Source organism: Dreissena polymorpha, chromosome 1 (assembly GCF_020536995.1).
Source record: "Dreissena polymorpha isolate Duluth1 chromosome 1, UMN_Dpol_1.0, whole genome shotgun sequence".
Lineage (NCBI taxonomy): Eukaryota > Metazoa > Mollusca > Bivalvia > Myida > Dreissenidae > Dreissena > Dreissena polymorpha.
In genome coordinates, this window is record NC_068355.1 from 111,680,673 (window position 1) to 111,695,863 (window position 15,191).

General features: G+C 33.3%; 1 long non-coding RNA gene across 1 annotated transcript; it reads left to right on the top strand.

The window, feature by feature from the left end:
- Positions 1–805: 805 nt before the first annotated feature.
- LOC127844509 (uncharacterized) lies at positions 806–13,708 on the top strand. Its single transcript, XR_008032780.1, has 6 exons — positions 806–906; positions 8,619–8,670; positions 10,487–10,535; positions 10,976–11,059; positions 11,536–11,580; positions 12,431–13,708. It is a non-coding gene; the product is annotated as an uncharacterized LOC127844509 (long non-coding RNA).
- Positions 13,709–15,191: the final 1,483 nt, after the last annotated feature.

Sequence of the window (15,191 nt, forward strand, 5' to 3'; positions counted from 1 at the left end):
TATTTATTGAGATAATGCTCTTCAGCGAGGCTTAGGCAACCTTAACCCCGGGCGCTCTTTCCGTCATTATTATCTCATCACAATAAAACTAACGAAATGTCATGCTCAAATGTGCATGTTTTCACCAAGTTAAAAAGAAGATTTTACACAGAACGTCAAGAAACGAGGGTTAATTACGATGGGACAATTGTAATAGACATCAAAACAAGTGTACATTTGCCCAACTGATGTGACTTCGAAATTCCAGATATTTCAAGCTTTGATATAACCCTGTATTCACCATGTGCTATATTTGTAGTTTATCTGTACTAAACACATGCAAACATGTATGATATAAATTCCAATTCGTAACAATTTTCATGTCCCTGCAATGAATAACACAACACATTTTAGAACCATTGGTCACTCTACTCTACTGCTTTAGTATTCAACCTACGTGTAAAAAGTCAACATTCTTCATTAAAATAAACTATGAGATTTTTTATAGTTGGGTTTTGTAGTAAAGACGATAATCAATGCGCTATGGTAATATAATAACAATAATAACATGACAATGTTAAAGATCAATACTTGTTAAATACTATTCTCATGGACAGACTAATTGGTGTAGTTTTATTAACATTAATTGCTGGACGTGGGCTTCTTGTGAAACCATTCTATTCTCAGATAGATCTTGTATTCAACGTTAGAAACCTTACTCAGAACGACGCCATATTAAGTGCAACACCGCGGCAAGCTTTAACAAACGTTGCCATTGGCGGGAAGTTGACGTCACATTTTAACATCACTACCCGCTTTTTTTAAGAATCAACAAAACGCCCATTTGACTGTGTACATATTTCTCGATTTTTGTTTCTAACATTTAAATTTCTAATATCTTCGCACCTATTAAAAGATTTAAGACAGGTAAGAATGTAAAATATATATACACGTGTTACCTTGTTAAAGATAGTCTACCATTATTACGAATGAATTTGAATATATATGGCCCATTTATAATAAATTCGCAAAGAGTAGTAAAGTAGACGATCTCGTGTATCGACAATAGTTCATTATATTTTGCCTTGCAAATGCATTTTTATTCTAAGTTAAAAGTATACAGATTAGATTTACGCCATTTGTTTGTTTGTTTGTTTTATTTGTGCATACATGTCAAGCAATTTACAATTCAATGCAATCAAGGCAATAAATAACGTATAGATTGCATTATTATCATATTCAGAAACATGCATTACATGAATGGTGCCATTTATCACAGATCCAAATAAGATTACGACATGATGTATACACAGGATAACCCGTAAAGCTTAGACATGTAAACATGAAAAAGCTTATTTCCAACGGGGTCCATGGATTTAGTCGAACAGATCTTATAAGTGACTATAAATATATTGTTTTTTCAGTTCTTAATATATAATCGACATGATCCTACACATGATTTCTTCTACAAATTAAGGGAATCTTTCAAAAGTTGACATGATAATACACTGACACGAATAAAAAACATAAAAAATAATGAATTACATAAAATAAAACAAATCTAAAAGTAAAAATACATGGAATTCTCGTCTACCTTCATATCATTTAATAGATGTGTCTTAACAAGTTTCTTAAAAGTAAATTTCGATTCGATGGACTTTATATTATCGGGTAATGCATTCCAATCCGTAATACCATTGTAGTAAAATGAAGAACTAGTAAAGCCATCAACTTGAGGTACATAAAAATTAAATCGGGATCTATTCCCATACTGATGGACATCTGTACATTTGACAAAATTGTCTTTCATATAGCTTGGACATTTATTGTAGAAAATCTTATGGATTTGGTTAAGCCGAAGTTGCTTGCATCTTTGTTCAACGTTCAATAAACCAAGTTCTTCAAAATGCGATACAACAAGTGATGTCCTACAATGGGAATTGTTAATAAAACGAACCATTTTATTTTGGACTATTTGTAACTTGTGCTTAAGCTGTTTCGTGAGTCCACAATACCACGAAGAGGATACATAATCTAAATGACATTGTATTAAAGAATAACACAAGCTTTTTCTAAGACTTTTATTTAAAAAATCACGTTGTCTATATAAAAATTAAAGTCTAGGGTTAACCTTCTTGACGATATTATTTACAATAGAAGTACCGGACAAATCAGCATCTAGAATAGAACCAAGATATTTTACATACGTCTGAGATTTTATAACATGATCATTACATTGTATATGAAAATTGTCCACCTTGGTGAGTTTACGTTTCGAACCAAAAAGAATACATTCTGTTTTGCCTAGATGGAGGGATAGCTTATTGTCAATTAACCATTTACTACAGGACTCGAGTTCTTTGCCTAAAACTTGACTGATGGTACTTGGATCTTTATGTGAATAAATCCACTCCATAATCGTGAACTATTCATACGGACTCGTAGACAATCCATTCGTCGTCATAATGACTCTTTTTTTAAAATTCAGATAGTATCGTATTTGCCTGTCATGTCGTTTTCTCTACACACAGCATTGATCTAAATACCTCAATTCCAGTGGGGAAGCTCATACAATTATTTATAAGAAATTCGTAAAAATTATACAAATGCGGAATAACTTAGATCTTCATAAAATACTTTATATATTCCATCGAAACTTTCTATAGTAAGGCTATCAATTAAACCAAACAAAATGCAATTTGTTTGTCTTCCTTTATCTAGAAACAAGCGTTATTAAGAAACCCACGGAAGGTGGCGTCTTGTCGCAAAATGTGTAAATATGTCTCGCTATCACCTGCCCAAGATGATTTTGTTGACAAGCGTCGCTTCTCCAAACCATTGCACCTGCGGATATCACCGAATAACTACGGCGTACCATGTTAGTCATATAATTTTGTAGAAAAGCAGCCGCTTACATGCGGAACTCGTCGATAAAAAGACATAGAATTTGTTCGTTGAAGCTGGTGTAGAAATTGGCGATGCTTTGCACATTGGTCTTTCAGATAAGTTTTGGGATGACATGAGTGAAAAGTTGCATCTTGTGACTATGGAACCAATAATGCATTTGGTTGGCCATAATAGACCAGCACACGTGGATTGCGGTGACGTAATAGAAAAGCTGTCAAAGAGGGTGAATGCTAATTGTGTGGGTATTAAGATGCTATTGCATCATTGCCGCCAAATGCGAAATAAGAGAGAAACGACGTTTAAAAGTCGCCGATTAAATATGGATTGCATTAACCGATCTGTTCAGAAATCGAACCTTGACATATTGGAAGATGCAAATGAAAGCGATTCTCTAGAACTTCTGGTCGATGCATTTGTTGACGAAGCGCTAACAACGATCGGTAATGCGTATCATGAATTAAACAAGAATCAGGCCACAATTTACGAAATGAACAAGACCTATATCAGTTTGCTCAAACATTGGTTGTGGAGACCATATCAGACATTCAGTTGAAATATGGGTGCTCGCCAAACAAAAATTGGATCAACGAATCGCTCGACCAAAATGACACTGAAGTCTGTGAATTAATATATTAAGAGCAACTTTTATTTCTAAAAGATTAAAACAATGATGGCCATCTAAATGAGAAATGCATCTCAGATTATGTGGATGAAAAACTAGAGATTATTGCAAATGAACTGGTCGGATGGGGATTGGCAACGAATTTTAGGACTGGGAATTCGTAGAGTGGAAAGATAAAAAACGCGAACATCAGTATGTTAATTATATCGTTCACGATTGAAGTGACAGTGATTATACAGATCGGAGCTGCGATGAAGGCCATTTTATTGATATTACTGATAAATAATACGCAACAAATGTTTTGTTTTTGTGCCAAATAAAACATATCGATAACGTTCTCCCCTCTCAGGTTATTGAATAGGTCCTTAAATCCTTTTTGCTTTTAAATACATTCCGATAACATAAGACCCGAGAGAACATATACTGTAAGTATAAACACTTCATTTTTTCCTCCATTATTTAATAAATACTCGGAACCATATTCTTTACTAGCCGAACTTATTCGACCATGTCTAAAAAAACTTTTGAGCAAAATACATAAAGTGACGAAAGCGCCATACGTTAACGTTCTATCATTTTGATGAACAATTTCCATAACATAAAATAGTTTTTGAACCGTTTGTTTACGTAGCACGTTTGTCTTGTCTATTGCCTTTGTTTTGTGCCTTATTGTTTTGATATTGATTTATTGCAATAAACCGACGCTCGAATGGCATAATAAGGCACATTTCCTGCTTATCAGCTTAAACTAGGTTCAATGCGTGTAGTTAATGTTTTAAACAAATAATATGCAGAAAATAGTATACTAGAAATGGTATATTAATTAAGAAAATTGTTCTTGGAACGTTTATTAATCTCTTCGAAAGTGTCAAGTAGAATCGCAATCAAGGCTAGGGCTTATTGGTCCTTTTATATCTATGGCATCGGTCCATATACGGTTTGTGGCTGTCTGGCTGGTCACTATAATGCCATAGGGACCTCAGTGCGGTTTACTATTTCTTAACTATGCGTTTTTTTTCTCCTGTTACTACTACGTTGATCAGAAAATTTGTGCTAATGATGAGTTCGAAAATTGTTCCGGTTGGTTGGATGACATGGCCATCAGGGGGCAAGGCATTTTTCCTTTTATGGCAATGGTAAAAACTTGATCGCACTCTAAAAGTCACATTAATGGTCCAATCTTCATGAATCTTGGTCGGAACATTTGTTCTTATAATATCTTCGACGAGTTTGAAAATGTTTCTGGTCTGTTGAAAAACATGGCCACCAGGGTTGATACAAAGTTGTTAACACTCAAGAGGCCAATAATCTTGGAAAAAATAAAAATTGTTTCAGTTGCTTGAAAAACATGGCTGCCAGGGGGGGGCATTTTTTCTTCATATATGGCTATAGTAAAACCTCGTTAACTCTAAAGTCCACATTTATTATTTGATCTTCATGTAACTTGGTCAGAAAATTTGTCTAAATGATATCTTGGACGAGTTTGAAAATGGTACAGGGTGGTTGAAAGCCATGGCTGGCAATGGGGAGGGGCATTTTTCCTTATTATGGCAATAGTAAAAACTTGTTAACTCTCTTAAGATCACATTTATATTTCACTTTTCATGAAACTTGGTCAGAATATTAGTTATTATGATATCTTGGGCTGCACAGGACAGGTAAGTTCCTTTTTTAACTCGACTTTTCGAAGAAAAATGAGAGCTATACTACTCGCCCCGGCGTCGGCGTTGGTTATTTTTTTTTATAAAGTCTAATAAGTTTAACACTATCAAATATAATTAACTCAAACTTGAAATACTTCTTTATGGCAATATGGCAACAAGGCAATTGTGTAGGCCAAGGTTCATAACTATGTCAGAATTGTTTACAGTTATGATCCTTTTTAACTTAGAATTTCGGGCTAATATTTTTTAATAAGTTCAATAATTTGAATACTATCAAAGATAATCAATTCAGACTTGGACTACTTGCTTATGGGGACAAGAGACTTGTTTAGGTCTAGCTTGATAATTCTCTCAACAATATTTTTGAAGTTATGCCCCTGTTTAATTTAGAAGTTGTCGTTAACTGTCTAAAACTTTAACACTATCAAAGATATTTAACTCAAACTTGGAAAAATTGTTCATGGCAACAAGAAAATTGTGTAGGTCAAGGTGCATAACTCTTTGGAACAAAAATTATGCGCTTATGTCATCACCTGAGCGGCGTCGGCGTCTGCGTCAGCGTCCGGTTAAGTTTTGTGTTTAGGCCCACTTTATTCTTAAAGTATCAAGCTATTGCTTTCATACTTGCAACACTTACTTACTATCATAAGGGGACTGTGAAGGCAAAGTTATGTAACTCTGACTGGCATTTTGACAGAATTATGGCCCTTTTTATACTTAGAAAATTGAAAATTTGGTTAAGTTTTGTGTTTTGGTCCATTTTACTCATAAAGTATCATAGCTATTGCTTTCAGACTTGGAACACTATCATAAGGGGACTGTACAGGACAAGTTGCATAAGTCAGGTTGGCATTTTGACGTAATTATGACCCTTTTTGACTCAGTAACTTTGAATATTTTGTTAAAATTTTGTGTTTTGATGCACTTTATTCCTAAAGTGTCAAGGTTATTGCTTAACACTACAATTACTTTCTTACTATCATGAGGGTACTGTACCTGGCAAATTAAATTTGACCTTGACATTTGAATGACCTTGAATCTCATGGTCAAATTAATAAATTTTGCTAAACTTGCCATAACTTCTTATTTAGGATCATATTTGATTCATACGTTGACAAAACAACACTTACCTGACATACCACAATGGACTGCACCCGAACCATCCCCCATGCCCCACCCCAGAATCTTCCTCCCGAAAAAACAACAAATAAACATTTTTTTAATTTTTTTTTAGCTCGACTTCATGAAGAAAAATGAGAACTACTACTCGCCCCGGCGTCGGTGTTGGTTAAAGTTTTTTTTATAAAGTCCAATAACTTTAACACTATCAAAGATATTTAATTCAAACTTGGAAAACGTCTTTATGACATCAAGACAATTGTGTAGGTTAGGGTGCATAACTCTGTCAGCATTCAGGGCTCAACATTAACCAAAAAACCAACTTGCCCTGCCGGGCAAATGTTTGCCCAAAAAAAATCTACTTGCCCTGAACGTACAGCCACTTGCCCAAACATGAAATATCACATTAACTGTAAACCTCATATTTTTTAATAAAGATCAACATGATTCATCACAAAACCTTTTTTATTTTTGCACATTTAACAAAATGATCACAGCAATTAAAGTCTAAATTAAATGCTCTTTGTTCTTTTTTGCACTTGCCTGGGCGGGCAACTAGATTATCAAATCACTTGCCCGGACCCAACTTTTACTTGCCAGGGGCAATAGGACAACCATTAATGTTGAGCCCTGGCATTGTTTTTAGAGTTAGTCCCCTTTTTAACTTAGAATTTTGGGTTAAAATGTGTATTAAGTTCAATAATGTGAATACTATCAAAGGTAATCAATTCAGACTTGGACTACTTCCTTATGGGGACAAACTACTTAACAAGGTCTAGCTGGATAAATATGTCAACAATATTTTTTAAAGTTATGGCCCTATTTAACTTAGAAAATATTGTTTAATTTCTAAAACTCAAACACTATCAAAGATAGTTTTACTCAAACTTGGAATACCTCTAAATGACAACAAGACAATTGTGTAGGTCAAGGTGCATAACTTTTTTTAAAAAAAAGAAGAGCTTATGTCATCACCTGAGCGGCGTCTGCGTCGCGTCAGCGTCCGGTTAAGTTTTGTGTTTAGGTCCATTTTTTATGCCCCCGGATCGAAAGATCGGGGGTATATTGTTTGTGGCCTGTCTGTCTGTCATTCATTGTATGTGTGTGTCCCAAAACTTTAACCAAAACTTTAACCTTCGTTAAAGTTTGGTCATAACTTTTTGAATATTGAAGATAGCAACTTGATATTTGTCCTGCATGTGTATCTTATGAAGCTGCACGTTTTGAGTGGTGAAAGGTCAAGGTCAATGTCATCCTTCAAGGTCAAAAGTAAAAAGTACAATCCAAGTGAAGTAATAAGCTTTAAAAGGGAGATAATTTGTAAACCTGCCAAATGATATATTGAAATTTTATTTCAAAGCAGCGCAATAGGGGGCATTGTGTTTCTGACAAACACATATCTTGTTTCATAAAGTATCACAGCTATTGCATTCAAACTTGCTAAACAGTAACTCTTACTGGCATTTTGACAGAATTATGGCCCTTTTTATACTAAAATTTGGTTTAGTTTTGTGTTTTGGTCCATTAAATTCTAAAGTAGCATAGCTATTGCTTTCAGACTTGGAACACTCGCTAACTATCATACGGGAACGGTACAGGACAGATTGTTAAAGTCAGGTTGGCCTTTTGACAGAATTATGGCCCTTTTGTACTAAGAAAATTGAAAATTTGGTTAAGTTTTGTGTTTTGGTCCGCTTCACTCCTAAAGTATCATAGCTATTACTCTCAGACTTGGAAAACTCGCTAACTAACATAAGGGGCCTTTACTGGACAAGTTGCATAACTCTGGTTGGCATTTTGACGGAATTATTGCCCTTTTTTTACAAAGTTACTTTGAGTATTTGGTTAAATTTTGTGTTTAGATCCACTTTACTTCTAAAGTATTAAGGCTATTGCTTTCAAACTTCAAATACTTTCTTACTTTCATGAGGGTACTGTACCTGGCAAGTTGAATTTGACCTTGACCTTTTAATGACATTGACTCTCAAGATCAAATTGTTAAATTTTGCTCAAATTGCCAAAACAAGACAAAAATAAACAATATACAAAATAAAGAATTATAATATAAATAATATTACATTTTAAATAATTTCTACAGTGATTTTAACCTAACATAATTTTTTATTTACTGTCACTAATGCAAATAGAAAAATGCTGTCTTTCTTGATACTCCATATGCTTCAATATCAAGCATTTATTACTCTATCAAGACTGAGAAAAGTCGAGCATGGTGTCTTACGGACAGCTCGTGTTATCTCAGGTGAGTGACTTTGGGCCTTTCAGGTCCTCTTGTTTTAAATAATGTGGGGGGGGGGGGTTATTTTCAGGATGAATATTTAGCCCTGGTTGCAAGACTGATTCTGCATGTAAAAGATTATAGTGAGTAAACTTTAGAATACAACCAGCTATGTAGACCTTTTTTATTTGAGCCTCAATCTAAAAAAGGGCTTAATGATGTGCATTAAATATTTTCTAGATTAGGCTGTGAACTCCGCAACGGCTAATCAGGGATGACACTTTATGCATGGACTGTTTTTTTATTTTGAAGAGACCTTCTTTAAAAAAATTCCATATAAGTGGAAACGTTTCATTAGCCTGTGATGACTGAATAGGCTTATCTTGTATGATACTGAACATTCATTAAGACCCTTTGTCAGAGAGCCTTGGTCATTGGTCTATATTTAATACGTCAGTGAAAATTATATATATTTTTGATGCAAATAAACTAACCAGACTGTCCAAGTGGTTTCATACCCACACATTTTAATGACACACGTAGATGTTTTGCTTATCAAGGGAAAACATTGTGAAAATTATTTATATTCTTACTGGATACATGGACAATTTTTAAATATGCAAAGTAGAGCTACACGGACCATGCTGTGTTCAGTTTGGAGACTCTTTCAATTTTAAAATGCTGGTTGAAAAATACAGGTATGGTTGATGGGCGGGCGGCGTTAAGCAGGTGATTTTTGGTCGCTACCTTAAGTTTGCAATAACCGATCTGAATGAAACCAAGTTTGAGATGGTAATTGGGACATGTTTGGTCAAAATCACTTTACAACAAAACACAAACTGAAGACCAATTGTATAATTGCGTTTGGGGCCAGTCAATTCAATAACTTTATTTTTCATTGATCAAACTTGATGAAAATGTGTTTACAGCAAGCTTGCATGTAGATCTAGCTTGGAATTGTGTTTGGGGCATGTTGGTTCAAGGTCGAGGCAGTATTTTCCAAAATAAAAAAAGCTTCCGGTCAATATCTGAAGTGTGGATGGAGGTACTGTTCTGAAAGTTTGTGTGTTGGTTTCTTATATGAAAAACTAGCTTGGAATTTATTTTAGCCATCAGGACAATTTCATGGTTACTTAAAATGGCAGACATATGGTTTGCAGTCAATAACTTTAGCTTGCATTGATCTGTCTTACTAAGGGTATAGCAAGCTTGCAATTGTATATGAGAAAGATTGGGTTAAGGTCAGAGTCACTGTTATAATAAAAAGAGAAAAGTGGATTATTCCCTGTAAAGTTGTTGTTTTAATGGAGCTATTGTTCTCAATTGTGTGTGTATGTACATTATGTTCCAATGGATTTACACTTTAGTTAAAAAACAATAGACTCTTTCTATGAAGAAATTCAGAAACAAATGTTGGTAGTCACTAAAACGATAAATATTGACATTCCTGTACATATTTCACATAACATTCTGTACTCAGCACTTAGTTGTATGTCAACCCTATTTGATACTGCAATCACTTGCAAAATAATGCCATCATTTTTGTGTTGTTATCAAAAGCAATATCATTATCTGTTTTTCATGTTATTTGGTTTATTTTATTTTTTAAAGATAAGTAAGAAAATGATAGTTTATACATAAATATAATTGCCAGAAGTAGTTTAAACATTTTTATTATTTTACCTTGATTGCATCAAAAGTCTAAGGCTTATGGGTAGGCTCTTGAGTTCTTTTCCTGGATAGAACAAGTTCTTGGTGTCTATGGGGGAGATCTGAAGAACACTTCCACTATGGGGAACGAACCCTTGACCTCCCGATGGCTTCGGGGAAACCATATCCATTGCGCCACAACAACTTAGTTGCATCTCCAGCCTGTTGGGTACATCAATCACTTGGAGTGTAATGCCATCATTTTGTGTTGTTATCAAGTGTTGTCAGTTTTATAATCCTCTGGTACAGGTTCATCAAAAGATACATTGCAAGAAAAGGGATGCAAAAGAATGAAAAGGTAAGAGCAACGGGCAAAGGTATAGCTTAACCGTACACAATAATATTTTATTTTTTGCTGATGGTAATATTGTTTAAAAATAAATAAAAGCATGTACAGCAACTAACATTCTTCCACGAAAAAGAAGGTTTTTTTTCCAAAAAACTACATTACAATGATATATTATTAAAAATATGAAATATTTCTTTAAAACATGGTTGACATATAATGCGTTAGGGTGAGCTTTAAGGAGTACATGTAATGACATGCTGTATGATCTAGCCTTTATTGCGACGAGGAAGAGTGTAAGCCTTGTAACAGGGAGGTCCCTGGTTTGATCCCCATTGTGGACAGGCATGTTTGAGGAGAAGCAACATAATGCAATGAACAATAATATATTTACAAAGATTTTCTTTTAACGTCTTTTTTATTCAAATGTAAATGACATTCATTATAAATAGAATCTTCAGAGTCATCAAAATCTGCAAGCACATCTCCAAAGCGGAAGAATGCAGACCTTGAAAAAGGAAGTGCACCAGACAAAGGTATAGGTATACAATTGGTGTTAAATGTTTGGAGCAATAATTTTTCTTTTAAATAATTTTTAATTAAAAGACAAAAACACATTTATAAGCCAAAATTTGATATTTTAATAGTGTTTGGCTTATAAATTTGTACAAATGGCATGTTACATACTCTAGATATGGCCAAAATATATTAAATATTCAATACCAAGCAGTCTTGTTGTCTTAACAATGTAACATACCCACTTGGTATTTAAAAACACATTTTATCAAATATCATACCCTGTTTTCCATGTAATATAACCATTACGAATATTTTTATCTTACACATGTGTAATAAAATTCCTGAACCCGTTTAATAAAATACGGTATGATATGACAACTCATGCCATATCCTATATGAATTGAACTATAATTGACACATGAACAGATACTTATTTAAATATTGACATAATAACTTCATATAAGGCTTATACTGATGCACATTTATATTTCAGCTAGGAAAACAAGCAGAAATAATAACAACAACATATGTGGAACATGTAAGAACAAACTGACAATACTATATGCCATTACAATAAATTATTCCTTTGATTTAAATTTAATTGCTCCATTTTGGTTTTCGGATGCACTTTTTCTGTAAGTCGTATAATATAATGACCAAAATGACAAATTTGAAACTTAATATATTTAGTTGCTATACAAAATATTAAAGAAACTAATTGATGATTTTTTTTAATGAACAAGAAATTCTACAATGCCAAAAATTAAGATTTTCACATTTTTACTAATTAACTCAGCTGAATTTAATTTACTCCACAATCAAGGTCTGCATAAAAGCTGCCTACTCAGAAAATTCAATCTAAAGTTATTGACTGGACACTCATTTTGTGTTTGTTAACAGTAATTTTGACCCTGGGTCCAAAATATATTCCCTCACTAGATCCATATGTAACCTATCTACACTCAACATTTCAGCACAAGAGCTTCATACCAATTTAATTCATAAAACACAAACTTTATTTATAATTTAAGTTACAGTGATCTTGACCCTCAACCGACTGGTCATAAATGCAACTTAATGTTATGTATTCATGTCAGAGATTGATAGGAGCTGTAACATGCAAACTTTAATCTGAATTTTCTTGGTACAAAGGGAAATAATTCTGCTTAATTGCACGTTAGATTTAAGGATCTTGATCAGTGACCTCACACAATGACCCAAAACACAAGTAAGGAGTTTCAATTGAATACCTGTGGTAGAAACAAATATATGGAGGTTTTACATGCTAACCAGATACCAACATTTGGGTAAATAGTATATTCAGTGATTAGTTCAGCTAAAAGTAATGCTATCACATATATGCAAACGAAAGTTTATATGTATTTCAGATGAAGAACGAATGTTGGCTGTGGAAAAACAAAAACTGGACATAATGCGCCAGAAGTTACAAGTTAAGACAGACATTAGAGATGAGCTGCATAACATAAATAGTTTTTTTTTGCTCTTTAAGCAGTGTCACTTTGCCCACTTACAACCCAATACCATAGTTTATATTCTTTACATATAATAGCTAAGTTATTGTTTTTGTGTGATTAGTCATATGCATCATATGATATTCAAAAATGAATGTGAACAACTTTAATTTAATTATCAATTTCATCCATTAATGAAGAATGATAAATGTAACTTCAACGAATTTCCAATTTTAAACATAACTTTTGTTGTCTAATTTATGAGCAAGTTCATTTTTATGAGCACCTTGACATATTTCAAAGACATTGTTCAAATATTCAAAACATAAAATAACATTATATATGAAACAGTGTAATAAATCTATAGGATATGATGTTTTATGGTTTGGTATTAAATTGTTATTGTAAATACACGACTCACTGAGCTGTTTCATCAAGTTCATAAAGTTTTAGAATAAATAAACGACACTTTGCCGCGTTTGCACGCCATTTCCGTTAACAGGCCCATCAAACACATGGTCGTCATGGTCGTCCTCGTCCAAGATAAATGGGTGTGCACAATTCATTTCCTTGCATAAGATTGTGTAATCTCATACATACACTTACAATTTGTGCAGCTTTTGAGTGCTTAACTAACAGGCATCCTCCACTTGTGTGTAAACATCTTTAAAGGCAATATTGCTTGTTTTAATTAAATTAAAATTTAAATTCACCATGACATATTGTCGTACTGATTTTTGTTTAAAGTGTTTATTATGAATTATGATAATGGTTTACAAAATGTAAATATCTTTAAAATAAATCAAATAGTGTTTTTTTTTCAAATTTGTAAAATATAGTACCCTAACATGTTAACTGTTATAATTTTATAACTGTCTAACAATGGTTTGAATTTCCTGTAACATTTATTTTAGTGTGCATATACTTGCCTTAACCTGGATTTCAATATTCCAAAGGCCCTATCCGACACTAGTCTGGTCTTAAGACGGGCATTGTTGAAAAGAATCTCCAAGAGTATGCCAATTGGTGTTAGTAAATATGGTTTTAAACCATAATCACTGTCGCCCAACAGCCAGTTGTGGTCAGTAGTTGCCAGCCACTGCTTCAAGGCACAGTTTTCCATGACTGTGCTGTCATGAACTGAACCTGGCAATTGGGCGACAACATCAGTGCATCTGTAACATATATTTCATTAATTAAAATCATAAAAAAATTAAACAACAGTGTAATTGTTTATTTAAAAAAATATTTATGCATAAAGATATTGCAGTTTACTAGTATTTCATTAAAATAATATGTATTGCTTTATGTGTGAGAATTTTCTTATTTATGTAATGAAAAATGGAATGAATGTAATCAAATAATGGTGTATACATCTATTTGTTACTTTCGTTAATATTTGCTTTTGTTGTTTATTCTGAGCTGAAAAGGCAACCCATACCATTTAATGTTTAATGTTTAAGAAACAAAGTGGCATACTCTTCTTTATCCATTATTATCCATGATTAACTATGTATGGTAAGAACAATGATATTTGTAACGTAAAAAAATTGCAAACATAAACTAAAGTTTCTCATTTCGTGGTCCACGACCGCTTGAACATTTAGGGCATGGTTACCCTTCCGGCATACATGTACATATACCTCTTGCGCCACACTTGTTGCAGTTATGGGAATTAAGGGTCCATCAACTGCACCAACAACATTTGGTATTCTACCAAGCCTAAAAACCAAGTTTTTACCGTTTTCAAGTCTTCAGTTGATGTTGGAAAATGATGTCAAGTTTTTTGTCAAGTGCTGCCACCACCTGTAAAGAAAAATCTCCTAATGACATAACAATTGTTTATTTCCGCCCAAAATCTGATGTCGTAGAACGCGTTTCGGAATACGAAACAATATTCTCTTTCAACAAAACCTGCCTCATCATGCTTTTTGTGTTTGTGTTTCCACAATATGGAGGCCATTATACAAAATATTGACATAAATACGAACAAAATTAATTTAAAACATTAGTCGACAACGACCAACAACTCAGGTACTTTTAAGTATATAACGCTTTCCCGGGGTACATTTAAGTATACTTAAGAGTACCCAGGGTACATTTGAGTAGTACCTGAGTCGACAATGACCAATCGAAAAACAATAATTTCAAATTAGTAATTCAATATTCCAGACAGTCAATATTAAGAATGACCATTATCAAACAATAACACTGTTCGTTTTCACGGTAACTGTATTAATACGAATAAAATAAAAGATATTGAATTCTATCTTAAAAAAAGTGAAAGTTTACTTGATAATTTAAAAACAAAACAAATTGTTTTACACATTGACTTGTTTAGTGTAAAATCACAAATGCACATTTCAGTACATGTTTTCAGTGATTTCAAATAAATAGTTCTTACTTTTCAATACATGGTTTAAGTTATTTTAATTAATGGTTCTAACTTTTCATACCTGTTTTAAACATAAGTTTTTATATTATAATTCTGTAGTTTGTAACAAATGTTATTTCGACAATATCCATTGGGCAAAGTAAGGCTAGTGTTTGGGACTTGAGCCTTGACTAACGGTAAATAATAGAGGCAACTATTAACTGAGCTGGCGACTGGTTTTAAACCGAACACACAACAGTACAGTACACTTTAATCAGGGAGGACAACATAATATTTTTATGA